The sequence below is a fragment of the Oryzias melastigma genome, linkage group LG17 (genome assembly GCF_002922805.2).
Source record: "Oryzias melastigma strain HK-1 linkage group LG17, ASM292280v2, whole genome shotgun sequence".
Classification (NCBI taxonomy): Eukaryota; Metazoa; Chordata; class Actinopteri; order Beloniformes; family Adrianichthyidae; genus Oryzias; species Oryzias melastigma.
In genome coordinates, this window is record NC_050528.1 from 7,183,254 (window position 1) to 7,190,293 (window position 7,040).

General features: G+C 34.6%; 1 long non-coding RNA gene across 1 annotated transcript; it reads right to left on the reverse strand.

The window, feature by feature from the left end:
• Positions 1–637: 637 nt before the first annotated feature.
• On the reverse strand, positions 638–4,803 carry LOC112147045. Its single transcript, XR_002919380.2, has 2 exons — positions 4,635–4,803; positions 638–992 (listed from the first exon to the last, which is right to left on the reverse strand). It is a non-coding gene; the product is annotated as an uncharacterized LOC112147045 (long non-coding RNA).
• Positions 4,804–7,040: the final 2,237 nt, after the last annotated feature.

The window sequence follows — 7,040 nt, forward strand, 5'->3', positions numbered from 1 at the left end:
CCTGGTTAAACATTGTGATAAATTCAGATTAATTAAAGTGTGATTAATCTGATTCATTTTTTAACCGATTGACAGCATTAATTACAAATAAATGGTCTAAATGTGTGTGATTTCATGTTGTGATTATTAATTAATATGTGGTGAGCAAATACTCGGACAAATCGCAATAAATTTTTTTCTTAGTTTGCGATTAATTAGTTAAATATTTTTAATCGATCCCCAGCCCTATTTTAAATACATTATTGATCATATTTTTTACAAGAACAGGGTAATAAAATCATATAAATCAAAAAGGCTTTGTTTAAGTGTCATATTTGTGGCAGATTTCACTAAACGCCACAAAGTCATTCAAACTCTTTTTTTTTTTTTAGGAGTTTTGTCTAGACTCGACTGAATTTCCAGAACTGTCCATCGGTAGACTTTAACCGGTACCTGGTGCGTCTGCTGCCCGTCTGTCAACACCAGATACCCGGAGCGTGCGGCTGCGCGCCGGCAGACGGTTTCAGTCTGCGGCTGCTGCCAACACTCGAGGTGGAACGCTCTGCTGCCCAGAACGGAGTCAGAACCCGACATTACTTCTGACAGACTCCTGGCTCTGAGTTCATGAATTTCATGAACAGAAATGGCTAAAAGGCGATTACTTGGTAGTTCTGTTTTTAATCCGTTTCAAGCATCACTTCCTGTTCTCTCTCAGGTGATTCTCCAAACTCCACGCTCACACATCCAAGCTCTTCTTTCCCTAAGGAGGGGGGACACTTGATGCCTTTAATTTGGCCTTGGCCCCATGTTCCTCCTGTCTGTGGGGCTCATCCAGGAGCAGGGGGTCCCAGCTCACCCTGCATGATTGATGACAAGTGTGGCCTTTCCTTTCACCTTCCACGCCCCACCCTTGGCTAGGAGGACAGCATAGCATTTCATGAGCTCATCCGTGTGGCGCCCAGGAGCTGCACCTCAAACACAGGCACCGCTGGTGTCTCGGCCCGTACGACTCCCTGGGGGACACAAAGCACATGGGATCCCCTTATACCCCTGATCTACACATGACCCCCGCCGTCCTCTCGCTGTATCATCGCCGCCACACTCAGGAATTCGCAAGAGATTAGCTTTGTAGATGTAGAGCCGCCCACAAAACACCAGTCTTCTTATTAGTGGATGGTCACTTTTATCTCTTGGGCCACTGCCACCTTGTAATAACACACTGAATGCATCTTATTAAAGTCGTGCTGACATTTCACTTAAGCGAAACACCCCAGTGACAAGTCAGCAGACGATAAAACTGCTGGTGCTCTAAGAAAATTCAAGTTAAAGCTGCTTTTTTATATGCTTAGGTTCAAATTTGATCTTAAATTGTTAATTGAATGTTGTGTATTCACCCTCTTATTTAATATTTCCTCCACCTAGAGATTTTTAACCCTTTAATAGCTAAACCTCAAAATGTCCGCCTGAACTTTTCTGCTATTTTTGACTATGGAAGGGTCAAAAGATGTCCTATAAATGTGCGCTTTTGCCTCTTTTTCTATAAGACATTGAATTTTCAATATTTATTATCAATATACAATTTATTCTGTTTCATAATAGTGTTATAGTAATCTAAAATGTAAAAAAGAACAAAATCGAAATGTGATTTTTAAAGTTTTTAGTGAAAAAAACAGTGCAAATGAACATGAACAACAGATTTTAATTGTTAAAAGTTGCAATTTTTCCATTATTAAACTATTTACAACAACATTTCTGTATCTTTTTATCTAAATTTGCAAAAAAACATGCATAAATTCTAAAATACGTTCAGGCGTTTTTGGTCACAGAGGGCAGTTCTGTCGTCTTTGGCTCCTCCAAGGCCTTGGTGACGTTTGCTTCTAAAGGGTTCATGACAAACTACTGATTTTTTTTCTTTTTAATCCTGCTTCTGAAGCAATTTTGTTGGATTTATTTTGTTGTTTTTACATTTGAGTAATTTCTCTGCACTGTAGGAATGAGGACAATTCTAAAAATGTGAAAACTAGTTGGAGATGTTTACTTTAGTCTAAGTTTTTTTCATATTTGTTCAGCAAAGCAACATTCCAAAATATATAACCTATTCGTTGTTCATTTTTACAACCCTTTTAATACAGAAATGACATCTATTCATCAAGTCTCCCACTTCCCCTTATTGGGCGAGCTTATAATATTGAGCTAAAAATGACCACAGCAGATGCTAGGTAATGATTTAATTTGACGTTCAAGAATAATTAAAAAAAACACAAAATTAAAAGTCATTATTCAAAATTCATACACATTTTAACATTCTCTGGTATTAAGAAAAGCAGGGATGTCCTGATCAAGTATTTTTGGGGCCGATCCGATTTAAATCATTTGAATATCTACCGAGTCAGGATTGGATACTTTTGTAAAACATAAAAAAATAATAATAATAAACAGATTCAGGTTTCCTGCATTTTTTATTCCATTAACTCTCTTTAATCATTCAACACTTAAACAGAGAACTTCTGTGAGGTATCAAGTCAAACTTGTGCGACCATCAGCTTGAAAAAACAAATTATTATCCAGTAAATATTGGTGATAATCTGTCATGTGAAAGTTTAGTGACTTTAGCTTTAAAATGTTCATTACCAATGAACATTTTTAACCAAATGTGATTCAAATCTTCAATAAGCTTCTTAAAAATATGAATGATTTTGATGTAGCATAAATACGACAATGAATATGCACGACTAGCTGATAGCATTAGACCCATTTATCTTTTCTTTTTTTTTTTTTTTACTTTTAAGACTTTAACCTCTTCAGACATCACATTTTGGATTTTATTTCCACAGTAGATAATTTTCTTAACTGGGCAGATGTCCAACAAATAAATCAAAGAATAGTTTGGGTCTTAAAGGGTTAAATCACAAAGCTAACACGTTAGCAGCTGCTTGTCTCTCTGAGCTTACAATTAAAAACTAAACAGAACCAGAACTTTTTTCTGTTGAAATGTCAGTGTAGGTCAGGGGTCGGCAACCTTTAACAGTAAAAGAGCCATCTGGGCTTGTTTTCTACAGATCAAAACTAGAAGGAGCTGCACTTTCTTACTTTAGCCTTTAAGGAATTTGGGTTTGCATTCATGACCTGCTTTTTGTTTTATTATTATTTTTTGAATAAATATGAATTATGTCTATTTTTGGGCATGAACAAAAGCAAATATATAAAAAGAAACTAGCATTTCTCAAAATGGGATTTTAAAAGGTTTTTATCTTTTACCCTTAGTAAAGGCCAAGTTATCAACAAAGCTAGCTCGTTGCTTGGTTACTAGCTGAACTCGAAACTGGCATGAAATAAATTAAATAGTTAGCATGTTGCTAAAATTAAAGTTTAAATTAGCCTAAAAACTCCGGTCTATTAAAAATTAGCCAAAAATATTTGCATATTGTTAAAATATTAGCTAAACTCCAAATTAATATAAAAATTAATTAGAGGCCAAATTAGCAAAAAAAGAAAAAAAAAATCTAGCTTGTTGCTCAATTACTAGCTGGTGTCCTAAATACCAGAATTCCTCAGTATACTAAATTAGTCAACAAAGTAAGCCTGGTTCTAAAACAGAAGCTAAATTCGAAATTATTAAAAAAAAAACTTTAGTAGTTAACAAGTTAGCCAAAGACATCAGTATGTTGCTAAATTACTAGCTAAACTCCAAATTAGCATACAATTCCTCACTAAACTAGTCAAAAAGTTGTTGCTAAAATAGAAGCCAAACTCTAAATAGCCTAAAAACACAGTAAATAACAAATTAGCCAAAAGCGTTAGCATGTTGCTAAAATAATAGCTAATCTCCAACTTTTTGAAAATGACTATTTTATTTTTCTTCAGCCAGAGAGCCATGATGGAGAGATAAAAGTTAGCCAAAAACATCAGTATGTTGCTAAATTACTAGCTAAACTCCAAATTAGCATATAATTCCTCACTAAACTAGACTAGTCAAAAAAGTTAGCCTGGTTCTAAAACAGAAGCTAAATTCGAAATTATTTAAAAAGAACTGTAGTAGTTAACAAGTTAGCCAAAGACATCAGTATATTGCTAAATTACTAGCTAATCTCCAAATTAGCATATAATTCCTCACTAAACTAGTCAAAAAAGTTAGCCTGTTGCTAAAATAGAAGCCAAACTCTAAATAGCCTAAAAACACAGTAAATAACAAATTAGCCAAAAGTGTTAGCATGTTGCTAAAATAATAGCAAATCTCCAAATTTTTGAAAATGACTATTTTGTTTTTCTCCAGCGATGGAGAGATGAAAGAGCCACATGTGGCTCTGGAGCTGCAGGTTGTTGTCCCCTGGTGTAGGTTATTGTTTGTATTAAGACAAGCCAATAGAGACACTTGTCTTAAAGCGCTTTAATAGGGTTATTGAACGTCTTGCTAGCTTGACTGAACTGTTTTTGTTAGCCCGAGGCAGCACCTGTTGGGACATCGCAGCATTTGAGGCAAATATCCAGACGTATGACTGCAAGGTCAACAAATACAGACAAAAAAAGATAAATATCAAGAAAACATTGTGACTAAGTAAATATCAAACATGAGTTTTGAGATATTTAACTTAAAAATAAGTCTTTATGCTACAGAGATAAAGCGAGGAGCAGTGAATGAAATAGATATGTATTACCCTCTAAGAATTCCTCCACAGTGCCGATCAAATGTTCCACCCAGCTGTTCGGGAGGGGACCGGGTGCTGAAGGGACTCGAGACTCGGAGCAGCACTATAAATCAGAAACCCACCCTGCAGTTGCTGCTCATGTCAGCTTGTACTGAAGATGGTCCGATTTTTTGTCAAACTTTTTTTTTTAATCAGGAGATTTGAAGACCCACTCCATTGAAAATCCTCTTTCTGGTGTTTTTAATGTGTTTTTGCTGCATTGTTCTCATGATGGAGGAAATATATGAAGACGTTTAAGTTTAAAACTCGATTCTGAGTATTTCTTTATTCAAATTGTGTTGGATCAGGAGCAGAAAAAGGCTCAGGTTTGTGATGTACCAACTGCAGTGGGCGGGGCCAAAGTCTCCCTGCTCTGCTACAATTCTAAATCCTCCACTTGGAGACGAATAGATCCATTAACGTCTTCATTTTCCTCGTCTGAACTCAAAACTGTAGAGATGGAAGGCTCTGATTGTAATCGCCATTTTTTTTTTTGGCTACGCTAATGCTAGCGAGTATAATCTAAGACATGCTAGGATATCAAGGAACTTCCAAGCCAACATTCCAGAGGAAAATTTATAATGAGTTCCTGCTGAGATGCAAAAAATATGTCATAGAAATTAGTTTTTTTTTTTTTTAATCATAATCAAAAGATCACTGGGAACTATTTTCCAAAAGAAAAAAATATATTTGGGGTGGAACATATCAACAGAAATACAACAAAATACTGTTGCAACTAAAACGACGATTTTAGTAAAATAAATATTAAGTAATACAGTATGTTAGACCGAACACTGCTAGAATCCACACGTGTTTCTTGAAAAAGTACTGTAAATGTTTCAGTTCATTTTAACAGTTTGATTTATATCATAATTCGTAATATCGTAATATCAAATAATATCATAATAATATCAAAATTCTTTGCATTTCTTCAAGATTATCAAGTGTAAAAACAAACAAGATTTAATGTCATAACGATTCATATTTTAGTTTCATATTTTTTTGTTTCAAATACAAACTCAAAATGTACATAAACAAGAATTTAAAAAATACAAGTATAGCAAACAATGCGTTTGAAAAGAATGTGATTAAAGAAAGTCTTGTGTGGTCCCACCCCTTTTTGCGACACCTTATATTACACGTTTGTTTTAACAATTTTTTCCTAAAAAAATTCAGCCAGCTGCTGTTTTATACAAAAATTCAATATTTCCACACATTGTAATGTAATGATGGTTGATCAGTTTTTTTGTGGTCATTTTTACGTTATAGTACAATAAACACGCCACGTTTCAATCCAAATGGGATTTTAAAAGATGAATTATCGATTTATCTTATTTTGAAATTAACAACTTTCTTCATACATGTCAATCGGGTTGGATTGTCGGATAATAAGTCGATCAATCCTTAGACTTCTGGTAAACGTGTATTATTGATTTGTATTTCTTTAAAGTCGGGGTTTATTTTCACCATAATTCTCTTTAAACCTCAATTTTTGGGTCACAGTTTTATCTCAGTTCATTTTCTGATTTATGTATTACAAAATTACATTAATAAACAAACACAGAAGAATCCATTTTTTTAAATTGTCTATAAGTAACACTGAAGAGAAATGGTCTAAAACAATAAATCATTCTTAAATGTTGCTTAACGTTTGACACTTAACATACTGAATGCAGTCGGGATGGAACGCTTCACTTTCCCTGCAATTCGATAATAAACTAATAAACAGAGATTTGTGGAATCTCTTAAGACTAAAAAATTAGCAGCTAAATGTTCGACGTTTCTGGACGGCGTCCACTTTTCCTTTATATCCAAGGCCACTCAAACTAAAGAAACCATTTCTGAAACGTCTCGACTCCCTCCCAGCCTGAGCCTCAGCTTCATGCCTGACGGAGGAGCGCTGCTTTGCATGTAGTCGGATTATTATCTGCTGCACAAATTGCTAGCAGCTGGTTGTTCACGGCTGATGGCCCCATCGTTTATGTATAGGAACTGTTGGAATGTGAACAATTACCACTTTCACTTTCTCACAAAAACCCTAATGCAGTTTACATAAACTATTCTTTAGAAACGCGGCTTTAAATGCTCTTTATGAGCCTCTGGGGTCAAATCAGACAGATAGGAAATTTGTTTCCCATTTGATGAAGTTTTATTAAGGAAAGGCAAAACAAAAGAGACTATTAAAGAAAAATGAGTTCATCTGTTCTTATTTCACTCAACTTTAAACGTGTACATGTGGAAATAGCTTTTATTTAGATTTTTCTTTAAAGAAAAAAATACAATTTCTACCAGTTAGAATTAAATTATTGTTTTGCTTTAAAAGATATGAATTACACTCCACAATATAACAATTTACTAAAAATGCTACAGTAAAAA